We start from the raw sequence: 10852 nt of genomic DNA on the forward strand, positions 1-10852 counted from the left end.
TGTTTATGCAATTGGAAATTTGACAGTTGGTACAATTAACTGTATTATTAATAATGGTCAACATTCCACTTAGGAACGCATAAGGTTCTGGAACGCAAGCCCGCATATAAAACTCAATGACATTTTGTGTCTCTCCCATTGCCCATACTGATCCTATTTGAGTCCATGTAACATTTAGTTTGGTTTTTTGGTTTTTTTTTGTTTTTTTTTTTTTGGCTTAACTTTTCCCATGGCGGCAGCAGCCTTCCATAAATTAGAATAGAATGTACGATTATTTTTTGTCCATATTCCAGAAACTAAATTTATTGGCCGCAATTGTTTATTAATTATATTCCAGTCACATAGAGATGTATTTGAACATGTTGTTTCATTAGCGTGACACACTCTCCAAGATGGTGCAAAATCCATCTTTGGAGGAGATAAATTTTGACATGGGGGAATATGTGGTGGGGGTACTCCAGAACCTTTACTTCCATTCGTAAGATTTGGATAATAAAAATCTAAAGCCCAATGAATCCCTGCCGACACGTTAGTATCCCAATTATGCTGAACAATCACTTCTTCACACAATAATTCAGTATGATTAGTCTGAAAACACATTGGATTTCCATCTATTTTTCCAGAAAAGTTAAAGTTTGCTGAAAAGGCCATAATATGTTTATCAGAATATTGTCCCATAAATATAGTCTGATTATTGTATACAGGTATGTCCACTGGTTCTTCCCATGTGACTGGATGGATAACAGGAGGATTGGGGACAAAAGCCCAATAGGTTTCTGCCTTACATCCGTGTTGTATCAGCCATAGGGTGCTCAGCAGCATTGCTACCAACCGGATCCTCGTCTCCCAGTCTCTGCTCAACGACAGTCTTTGCATTCGTCTCCGCAGCTTTCCCATTTTTGTTTTTGGCATGTCGGACGCACCGTTCTGGAATCCACCGGGGTGAGGTTTCATCTGTTGGAAAAACACAAACATACCCTCTGCCCCAGATTAGTACCGGATCAGGACCACGTATTTTTCCATCCATTGGATCTTTCCAATATATCTCAGGCTTATTGTTATTTTTATAATCCCAATGTCTGTCAGCAGCAGACTGACCATCTTCATCCAATGTTAAAAAATTCAGAACAAATAAGGCATGTGATAATAAGGAAAACGGGGTATCCTTTATTCCCCACGTCCCCCTTTTTAGTTTATTAATTTGAGTTTTTTAAAAGGTGATTGTATTTCTCAACTATACCTTGTCCTTGCGGGTTATACGGAATGCCTGTCTTGTGTTGAATAGAAAATTGTTGACAAAAGGTTTTGAATCCTTGACTAATGTAGGCAGGGCCGTTGTCAGTTTTTATCGTTTTCGGAATCCCCATAACACTAAAGCAATGAAGTAAATGTGTACATACGTGCGATAATTTCTCCCCTGACAGAGCAGATGCAACGGAAAAATGTGAAAAAGTGTCTATGGTGACATGAACATACGAAAGTTTCCCAAAAGCTGGAATATGAGTAACGTCCATTTGCCATAAATCATTAGGCAACAAGCCTCTAGGGTTAACGCCGTAGTGAGGGGCAGGCAGTAATGGAGCACAAGAGGAGCAATCTTTAACAATCAATCGTGCTTGTTCTCGTGTAATATTACACATTTTTCTTAAGGTACGGGCAGATAAGTGATGTAATTCATGGAGTTGTTTAGCCTTACATATATTATATACTTGCGGTTTTGTCAGATCATCAGCTAATTGATTGCCTTGTGCCATAGGACCAGGCAGATTAGAATGACTACAAATGTGCCCCACAAAAACCGGGCAGTCCCTTTGCAGCAACAGGGACTGTATAAGACTTAAATGCTGTTGAATGAAAGTTACCTTAGAATGTATCATTGGTACTGTTTCAAGCATACACAGAGCCTGTACAATATACAAACTATCAGTAATAATGTTCAAAGGTTGCGCATATTTCAGTAATGCCTGGTAAACAGCATATAGTTCAGCCATTTGTGCAGAAACATCCTGTAAAATCCAAACAAAATGATCAGGCGGTGCTTACAGCACGACCATTTGAAGATCCGTCAGTATATACAGTCAAAGCATCCTGTAAAGGTGCTTGTTTTACAATTTTGGGAAAAACAATAGAGTGATATGTTGCAAAACTGAGTAATTTGTTTAATGGGTACTTGTTAGATATTTCTCCTGGAAAATTTGCAAGGGATAAGGCAAAGTCATCCATCATATTGAGCAACCATGTAATTTGATCAGGTTTATAAGGCAAGATTATTTTTACTGGCTCTTTTCCAAGATAAGTTATACTTAGTTTTCGACCTTGTTGTACACACTCTGCAACTTTATGGGGGTATGATTTTAAGACAACATTCTGACCATGACGGCCATGAATCCAACAGAGGATTCCATCCTGATACAATACTCCTGTAGGGGATAATTTAGTGGGAAGAATAATTAATTCCCAAGGCTTATTTATGTCAGCATAATTTAATCTCGCATCTGTCATGGCCTTTTCTACTTTTGTCAAGGCTTGAGAGGCTTCCTCAGTCAAGCCACGAGGGGAATTAGGGTCAGGGTTTCCTTCCAATATCTTAAATAAAGGGCTGAGGTCTGAAGTGGTGAGTTTCAGAAACGGCCGTATCCAATTAATGTCACCTAAAAGTTTTTGGAAATCGTTCAAGGTTGTTAATTGTCGTACTGAAAGAGCAATTTTCTGTGGTGCAAAATACTTAGGATACAATTGAAATCCTAGGTATTTGAAGGGAAAAGTTCGCTGTATTTTATCTTGGGCTATCTTCAGCCCATTTCGCTCTAATTGTTGTTCCATATGAGAATAGGCTGCTGTCAGTAATTCCACAGATTCAGCACCCAACAAAATATCATCCATATAGTGAATGCAAATTAATGTTGGAAAACACAATCTAGTTTGTTCAAGACTTTTGTTTACAAATTTCTGACATAAAGTGGGACTATTAGCCATACCTTGAGGTAAAACTTTCCATTGATATCGGTCCATAGGTTCACTGTAATTGACAGAAGGAACACTAAAAGCAAATCTCTGGCAATCATCGGGATCTAACAATATTGTATAAAAACAGTCCTTTAAATCAATTATTATTTTCTGATAATTTGGTGGTGTTGCCATAGGGCTAGGTAGCCCAGGTTGCAGAGCACCCATAGGATGCATGGTCTTATTTACTGCTCGAAGATCTTGCAATAATCTCCATTTACCTGTTTTCTTTTTCACTACAAATATAGGAGAATTCCATGGAGAAGTAGATGGTTCAATAATGCCATGACTGGGTAAATGGATGTCAATACTTTCTGGATAATCTATTAGATCTACTTATAAATTCAAAATACTTGCGATGCAGCACTTAGCATATTCATTTATCATTGGGATATAAATGATTGTTGAGCCTTGGCCTAATAACTGAACACTTCTTTTTCTTCCTTTAGTGATTATCATTATAATCATTTCAATTTTAGTGAATATGGTTTTTGGGGTTAATGTGGCAAAATATCCACTCAATAATTTGTAATGAAGCTTTGAATTTTCGTCTATTATTGCCTCAATTATCTCTAAAGGTTGTCTGCACTGGGACCCAGCAATTGCTGACGAGCAACAGTGGAATGCAGAGCGTTCTCACAACATTTTCCTAGAAAGATAACACCCTTAACTCCTTTAGACTGCTGCAAAGCTGAGAGAAAAAAAAAACTTAGAAAGGAAAGGGAAGGGTGGGAGGGCGGGGGGTGGGGGGGGCACTCACACACATACAGCTGCATGTTTTGCTAGGCATTTTAAAACTTTTTTCTTTTACTAGGTATTTTAAAACTTTTCCTTCTGAAGCCTTTCATTCCAAAGATCCCCAGGTAAATCTACCTGTTTGCCGGCTTAGTGGACATTTGAGATTGAAAGGTCCCAGAGATATATTTTCAAGGTTAATCAAAACCAATTTTTAAGTCTTACAAACGTTTGAAGCGCTTCAAACACACACACGCACACCCACTCATTTCTCAGCTAGCCGAATACAGTCATACAATGTTGGTTATTACTATTGGATCCACAATTTTTCCATGTTACGGGTGTTTAAATTACACACGATACCGGGAACATACAACACTTAAATTACGTAGATGCATTATCTAATAAGGCTTATATCGATTGACTAACAAATATTTCACTTATGGTAATCTTTTGTAGTTTCTGTATTGATAGAATCACGGACTGGTCAGTTGAACCACAGCCTCTGTCTCTTCATGGGGTACAACTGCTGAAAAACAAATCAGTTGAATGATTCTAGTGCCCTTTGATATAAAGTCAGGAGGCATAGGCATTCCAGCTATTACTTGCATCGCTCTCATAAAGTCGGCATCAGTCAATTCTGGTAAAACAAGCAATCTTTGTAACAGGTGATGATGCAATTAACAATGCACTAAGTCCATCTTTGCATTCTTTTAGGCTGATCGTTTAAGCAACACTTATCTAGCGGTGATATTGTCTGCTTGCTTATCTAGGGTCTCTTGTAGTTTGTCTAGAAAAGTCATGTAATAAATGCCATTTTCTAGATTTCTTTTTTATTACAAATACGGGTATGTTCCAAGGACTATTAAATGGGACTGTATGCCCGTGATCTATTTGCTCTTCCACTAAATTTGGAAATGTACCCAATTTTTCACTCGTTCATGATTCCAATGTCTATTCCCATTGTATTTAACACATCTCTCCCCCACAAGATTAGTGGAACGTGCACAACTAAGGGTTACACTACATTTCAACATAAGAGGCTGAGTTTATAGGGACTAAGCCAAATGTATTCCAGGGATTCTAATGGACTCAAATCTTTGTGAGCCATGCTCTATAGAGTCAGCTTGGAACACAATTGCTTTGAATAAAATTAAATACACTATTCGGCTATCTGTTGGTATTAATACTAGTGGAAATGGTGTTCATAACACTAGTGGAGACAGCATCCATACTCTTGCTTAAATCGTTCCAGTACAGCCTGCATTAATGACCCCAGGTAAAACAAAGATTCCCAATCGAATTATTGACAATCATTCTAATTACAAGTTAGTAAAGCCACCCCCCAATGGTCCGTTTACGTTCCGTGGTATTGTGTGAAGTGCAGACGATTGCAGCATCACTTGGTTTCTTGGCGGCAGTGGTGGTGGTGAGTGGCCGGAGCGGAGCTCCGGGACCCCGGGGTGGGGGGGGGGTGGGGGGGTGGGGGGGTGGAAAAGCACCCAGAGACTTAGAACGGGGAAGCAAAGGATACAGTTGTTTAATGGAGGAGCGCGTTTCTCTTACCCACTTTTCATCACCTGTGTCTCCTCTTAAACATTCTTTAACCAGAGACCACAAGGTGAAGGCATCAATAGGGACCTTTTCAGGCCCATGAATAGTATAATAGCTTTGAATCTTATCTCCTACCTTATTCCAAGTTTCAATATTAATTGTACCGTCTTTAGGAAACCATGGACAAACTTCTTGTACGAAATCTAAAAAATGATCAACTTGTTTTCTTGTAACTTTTACCCCCCTAGCACAAAGCAGGGACTTTAACATACTTGCAAAAATGTTACGTTCATTACTCAAAGCAATGCCCATTTTTTTTTTTTCCTCTTTCTTTCTATTATTCTTCTCTTTTTTTTTTTCTTTTTCTTTTTCTTTTCTCTTTCTTTCTATTATTCTTCTCTTTTTTTCCTTTTCTCTTTCTTTCTATTCTTCTCTCTCTTTCTCTTTTCTTTCGTCTGCCTCAAAATCCCTTGTCCTCGCCCTCGATTCCAACTCACCAACCGCGGCTCGTGAAGGCGAGCGACGTCCTGTCCTTTAGCAACCGAGTATCCCGGGTTTCGGCACCAAATGACGGAGACCAGCTCACAGGGACGTCTTAGAGAGACTAGACGGACTACTGCTCTGGTGGCAAGTAGCAATTCTTTATTCCTCAACCAGAGTTTTTATACTCTCCTGGGAGAGCTTGTCAGTTTCTACCAAGCTTGAGTGCACTGTTTACATTACCGCTATTCTTACCGTGAGAATACAAGTTCTGCAGGTTCTACAAGTGAGGGACTACGTGTCTGTTCAAGGATTCACACATTATTCTGTTTGTGCTGGTCTTATCTCAGACCTGCAGGTGTTCTTGAAATATATTTAACTCGGGCCCTGGAATGATGAGAAACTAAGCATGTTGCCAAGAGCCCTGATAGTCCACAACCTCCCTTTCAGGAGGAGCAGCTTTGTTGTTGGCATGATATTCTGTTCCTGACCCTTTCAGGCCAGACAGAATATTGCTCTCCAGGCTCTTGGCTTTCATTATTCTGTCTTTGACCCTTTCAGGCCCCCAGAATGTCTAATAGTTCTCCTCAGGGGGGGGCTGGCTTTTGTGGGGCTGGGATGGGATTTGGGGAGCAGGGACATGTTTGGGGGGGCTTAGGGCTGGATTTTGTTATGAGATTTGGGGAGTGGGGATGGGTTTCAGAGGACCAGGGCTCCATTTTTGGGTAGCAGGGATGGGGAGATGTTGTTGGGGCTGCCCTTCTGTGAGAAGGTGGACACGTGGCCTCCAGGTTGGGTGACGGTTGTGCCTCACTCGGGTCAGCCCCTGTTCCCTGGCGTCAACAAGTCCGACCGGGTTCTCTTCATCTGCCCCGAGGCAAGTTGCTCTGGGCTGCCAAGAAGACATTGTCCTTCTGACAGGTGCCATATCCTACCGGTTCCTGGCAGCTCAGGCCACCAGGCGAGGCCACGGTTAAGCCAAAGGGGAGGAGGAACCATCAAATCAGAGAATCACTAGGTTGGAAAGGACTCACGGGATCATCGAGTCAAGTACGTCTTCTCCTCGCCAGACCAGTTGGTGGAGGTGAACGTCTACTGGGTGGCTGCTCCCAACAAGGAGGTGTAGGCTGAGCGCCGTGACCGACGTGGGCTGGTGGAACAGCTCATGAGGGTCCTCATCTGGGACTGGTGTGAGAGAATCACACCCGGCATGGCCCTCAAACATCCCTTCATCTCCTCATAGGAGGTCAAAGTCCGCCTTCGAGGCCACCCGGTGCTACCGGCTCGGCCAAGAGGACTCGAAGGCAACTGAGGAGGACGTTGGCACAGTTGAGATCTTCCCGGGCAAGGAGCTTCCTCCCCTCGGCTGTACTGAGGGGGGACAAGAACTAGACGGACCTCCAAGCCGCTGTCCCCACCTTCGACAATGCCCAGCGCCACCACCGGCAGGCCGAGATGGAGCCGGCTGCCAGCAACTGGCTCTTGGCGAGGTCAGCCAGCATAGCTGCCGTGGTGGCACCGTGGGCTTTGGTGGCATCAAGGAGAGGAGCCCACTCGAGGGAGCTCCCTGCAACCCTTCCTCTTCCTTGCCTTCACTGGGGGATCACCAGCTCAGCACCGAACGCGGCCAGGAATGGACCAGGACGCGCTGTGCCCGCCGCTGCCGCTTCTGCCAACTGCTGCCTCATAAATGGTTCATCACAGCTTGGCATTGCTCTTGACTCTTTGTCAGGGCATCTTTGGCACCAAGACTCCCGGGGCTTCTTGGCTTCCTTCCCGGTGCCGGAGCCCCCCCCACCTCAAGAACAAAGCACAAAGTCCAGAAAAACATGGCATGGGTTTTTTTTCCCCCAAACCGGGGCAGCTGGATTCGGCAACCTAACGGGAAGTGCAGCGGCTCTGCCACCGTTCGGTGTCGCTGATGTCGGCGCTGTACTGGGAGCTCCAATCCCGGTCAAATACTGCTTGCAGCCGGTCCCAAACAGTGCTGGTTCGGCTCCCTGTCTGGTTCACCACCAGTGCCGCTCCCGCCATCCGGACGAAATAATTGCCAGACAAGTTGGATGTCCCTGCATGGAGATGGCCCAGAAATCACCCCCGAGTCACTGTCACCCAGTGGCCCCTGGCACAGCGGCGGCATCCCTGGCATGGCGCTCACCGATATACGCCACCTTCTCCGTCACCATGTACTTGTTGTGGTTGACCTGGGCGTAGGGGAGATGCGCTTGCACCGCCATCGCCGGCACCAGGAAAAGCCGCTGTGGGGAGAGCAAGGAGGCCCTCGTTGCCTGAAACGTTGCCCACCAGCGCCACGATACCCACCACCTCCATGCTGTAGCTGGTGTGGTTATTGGCGATGGTGGTGAGGGATTGGAGGAAGGGGAACACGGTTGCTCGGCTGTGGTGCCAACAAGCCACCAACAGGCAGACCTTGACCTGTCATTGAAAGATGGCTTGCCGTAGCCAGTTATCGATCGCTGGCCAAAACCTGCTGAGGGAAAGCCGGGCAGGAGAATTCCATGGTGCTGAGATCCTGGGTGTGACCGACGGCACAGAGAGCCAGTGGCGAGCTCTGCCAGAATCGCCGGAGAGCCGTCAAAGCCCCGGCACAGGCTGGGCAAAGCCGCCCTGGCGGATCAGGGACGTACTGACAAGTAGACAGCGGCATCGGTGCCATTGAGCTTCAACTCCAGCGGCGTCTCCGAGTTGAAGGCGGTGGAATAATTGGCCGGCCACGGCACTGGGAGGATGGAAGCACCAGGAATGCCAAGAGCCCAATAAGCTTCAAAGAACTTGCCTAAATCCTCAGCCAAGCTGCAGTTGTAGACAGCGGCACTGAGCTCCTTCACCTGCAGTCGGCAGTGCAGAGGCACTGTCACATCACTGGATGGTGCCCCCCCTACCCCTGATGCCCATCCTACAGCACGGAGCACCCGGCGATGGGGATGTTGGGTTTTTGGGCAGCCCCGGCGCCGTTCGGCACAGGTTCGGCCCCATCTGGCGGGGCCACTCACCTGGGTCAAGCACCTCCAGTCCATGTTGGCGCTGCCAAGGTAGAGGTGGGTGCCGTCAACGAGCCAGAACTTAGTGTGGAGGACGCCACCGGTGAGGCACGGCATATCGACGGTGCACACCGCAGCTTCTGCATGAGACGCGTTGGGCGGCTCCCGCGCCAAATTCCCACCCGAAAAATCCCACTTTTGGGGGCAATTTTCCCCCACCCCCCACCTCACTCACCACTCTCCTCCAGTGCTCGGAGATCGCTGAGCGGCGATTTGGCTGACGGGCGGATGATGGCGATGCGGACGGCAACGCCACACTGGGGTAAGTGGAGAAGTTCCTGGAGGATTCGCTCCCCCTGAAGCAGCGGGTTGAGGCCAACAAAAAAGAAGCCAAAATGATTAAAAATTATTAAAATGATTAAAAACGGGAGGAAAGTGAGAAAACGGAGCAAGGTTGAAGATGATGCCGAGCCAAGCGTGGCAGTTGCCACGCCAGAAGGACAGGACGTCATCCAGAGGGACCTGGACAGGCTGGAGAAGTGAGGTTGTGAGAATCTCATGAGGTTCAACCAGGCTGAGGGGAAGGTCCTACACCAGGGTTGGGGCAATCCATGGGTTCAGTCCAAGCTGATGGGATGGAGAGCAGCCCTGAGGAGAAGGACTTGGGGTGCTGGGGGAGGAGAACCTCAACAGGAGCCGGCAACGTGCGCTCACAGCCCAGAAACAACCTGAGTCCTGGGCTGCATCAGAAGAAGCGTGGCCAGCAGGACCAGGGAGGGGATTCTGCCCCTCTGCTCCTCTCTGGTGAGACCTCATCCGGAGGATCATGTCCAGTTCTGGAATCCTCAACTTAAGGAGATGGAGCTGTTGGAACGGGTCCAGAGAAGGCCACGAGGATGATGCGAGGGCTGGAGAACCTCTATGAGGCCAGGCTGAGAGAGTTGGGCTTGTTCAGCCTGGAGAAAGCTCCGAGGAGACCTCAGAGCGACCTGAAGGGGCTCCAAGAAAGCTGGGGAAGGGCTTTTTACAAAGCTTTGGAGCAACGGGACGAGGAGCAATGGGGACAAACTGGAGAGGGGCAGATTGAGACTGGAATTAAGGAGGGATTTCTTCACTCTGAGGGTTGAGGTTGCCCAGAGAAGCTGTGGCTGCCCCATCCCTGGAGCTCTCCAAGGCCAGGTTGGATGGACCTCGGGCAGCCTGATCTACCGGGAGGTGTCCCTGCCCGTGGCATGGGGTGGAACTGGATCATCTTTAAGCTCCTTCCGACCCAAATCCATAATTCTATGATTCCATGGAAAGGGCAGCAAGAATTCCGGCATCAGACCTGGTCGGCGGAGGGTTCCTGCATCTGCGTGTCCTCGTTGGTCATAGTCCAGTAGAAGGAGGCAATGTCCAAGTGACGGGTGGCTGTGCCCAGGAATTTCATCCACACTGAGAAGGTGGACGGATTCGGCACAGAGCCATTGCCGAAAGCCATTCCCACTGGGATGCTCTCCACCAGGATGATCCTACAGGGACACTGGTGAGATGGCATTGCCAAGGCTCTTGGCCAAGCATCCCCTCCCTTGTGGCTTCGTCTTACTGGCACGTGTCACCACAGGAACCGGCGGTGGCATCGGCTTTGGCACTGGCATCACCGAACAGGACCGAGCTCAGCTGGAGGTGCAAGAGGAGGAGGGAGGTGAGGAGGAAGAGGGTGAGGAGGACGGCGGTGAATGTGGAGCCATGGGAGGGCTGAGGAGGAGCAGGCAGCGGGTGGCATAATTAAGGAATTCATTAATTAATGGCATTGAAAGGTGCCCCAGCACCGGTGGCATCCAGCACCAGACGGCAACAGGTCCGGCACCTTGTGGGCATGGGGGGCACTGGGATGGGTCAGGGATCTATGGGGCGTCCAGTTTGGGGCACTGGGATGGGGCAGGGATCTATGGGGTGCCCATTTGGGGGTCGGGGGGGGCACTGGGATAGGGCAGGGATCTATGGGGCGCCTCACTTGGGGTCGGGGGGGACCTCCTGCCACATACTTGCCCATGTGTGCTGTGGGGCTCCATCCAGACGCCATGCTGGAACAC

The 10852-nt window shown here is 47.6% G+C and overlaps 1 pseudogene; it reads right to left on the reverse strand.

The window, feature by feature from the left end:
* Nucleotides 1–7653: 7653 nt before the first annotated feature.
* Nucleotides 7654–10314, reverse strand: LOC138733781 (5'-3' exonuclease PLD3-like; annotated as a pseudogene).
* Between the last annotated feature and the right edge of the window lie 538 nt (nucleotides 10315–10852).

The sequence above is a fragment of the Phaenicophaeus curvirostris genome (genome assembly GCF_032191515.1).
Source record: "Phaenicophaeus curvirostris isolate KB17595 chromosome W unlocalized genomic scaffold, BPBGC_Pcur_1.0 scaffold_34, whole genome shotgun sequence".
NCBI lineage: Eukaryota > Metazoa > Chordata > Aves > Cuculiformes > Cuculidae > Phaenicophaeus > Phaenicophaeus curvirostris.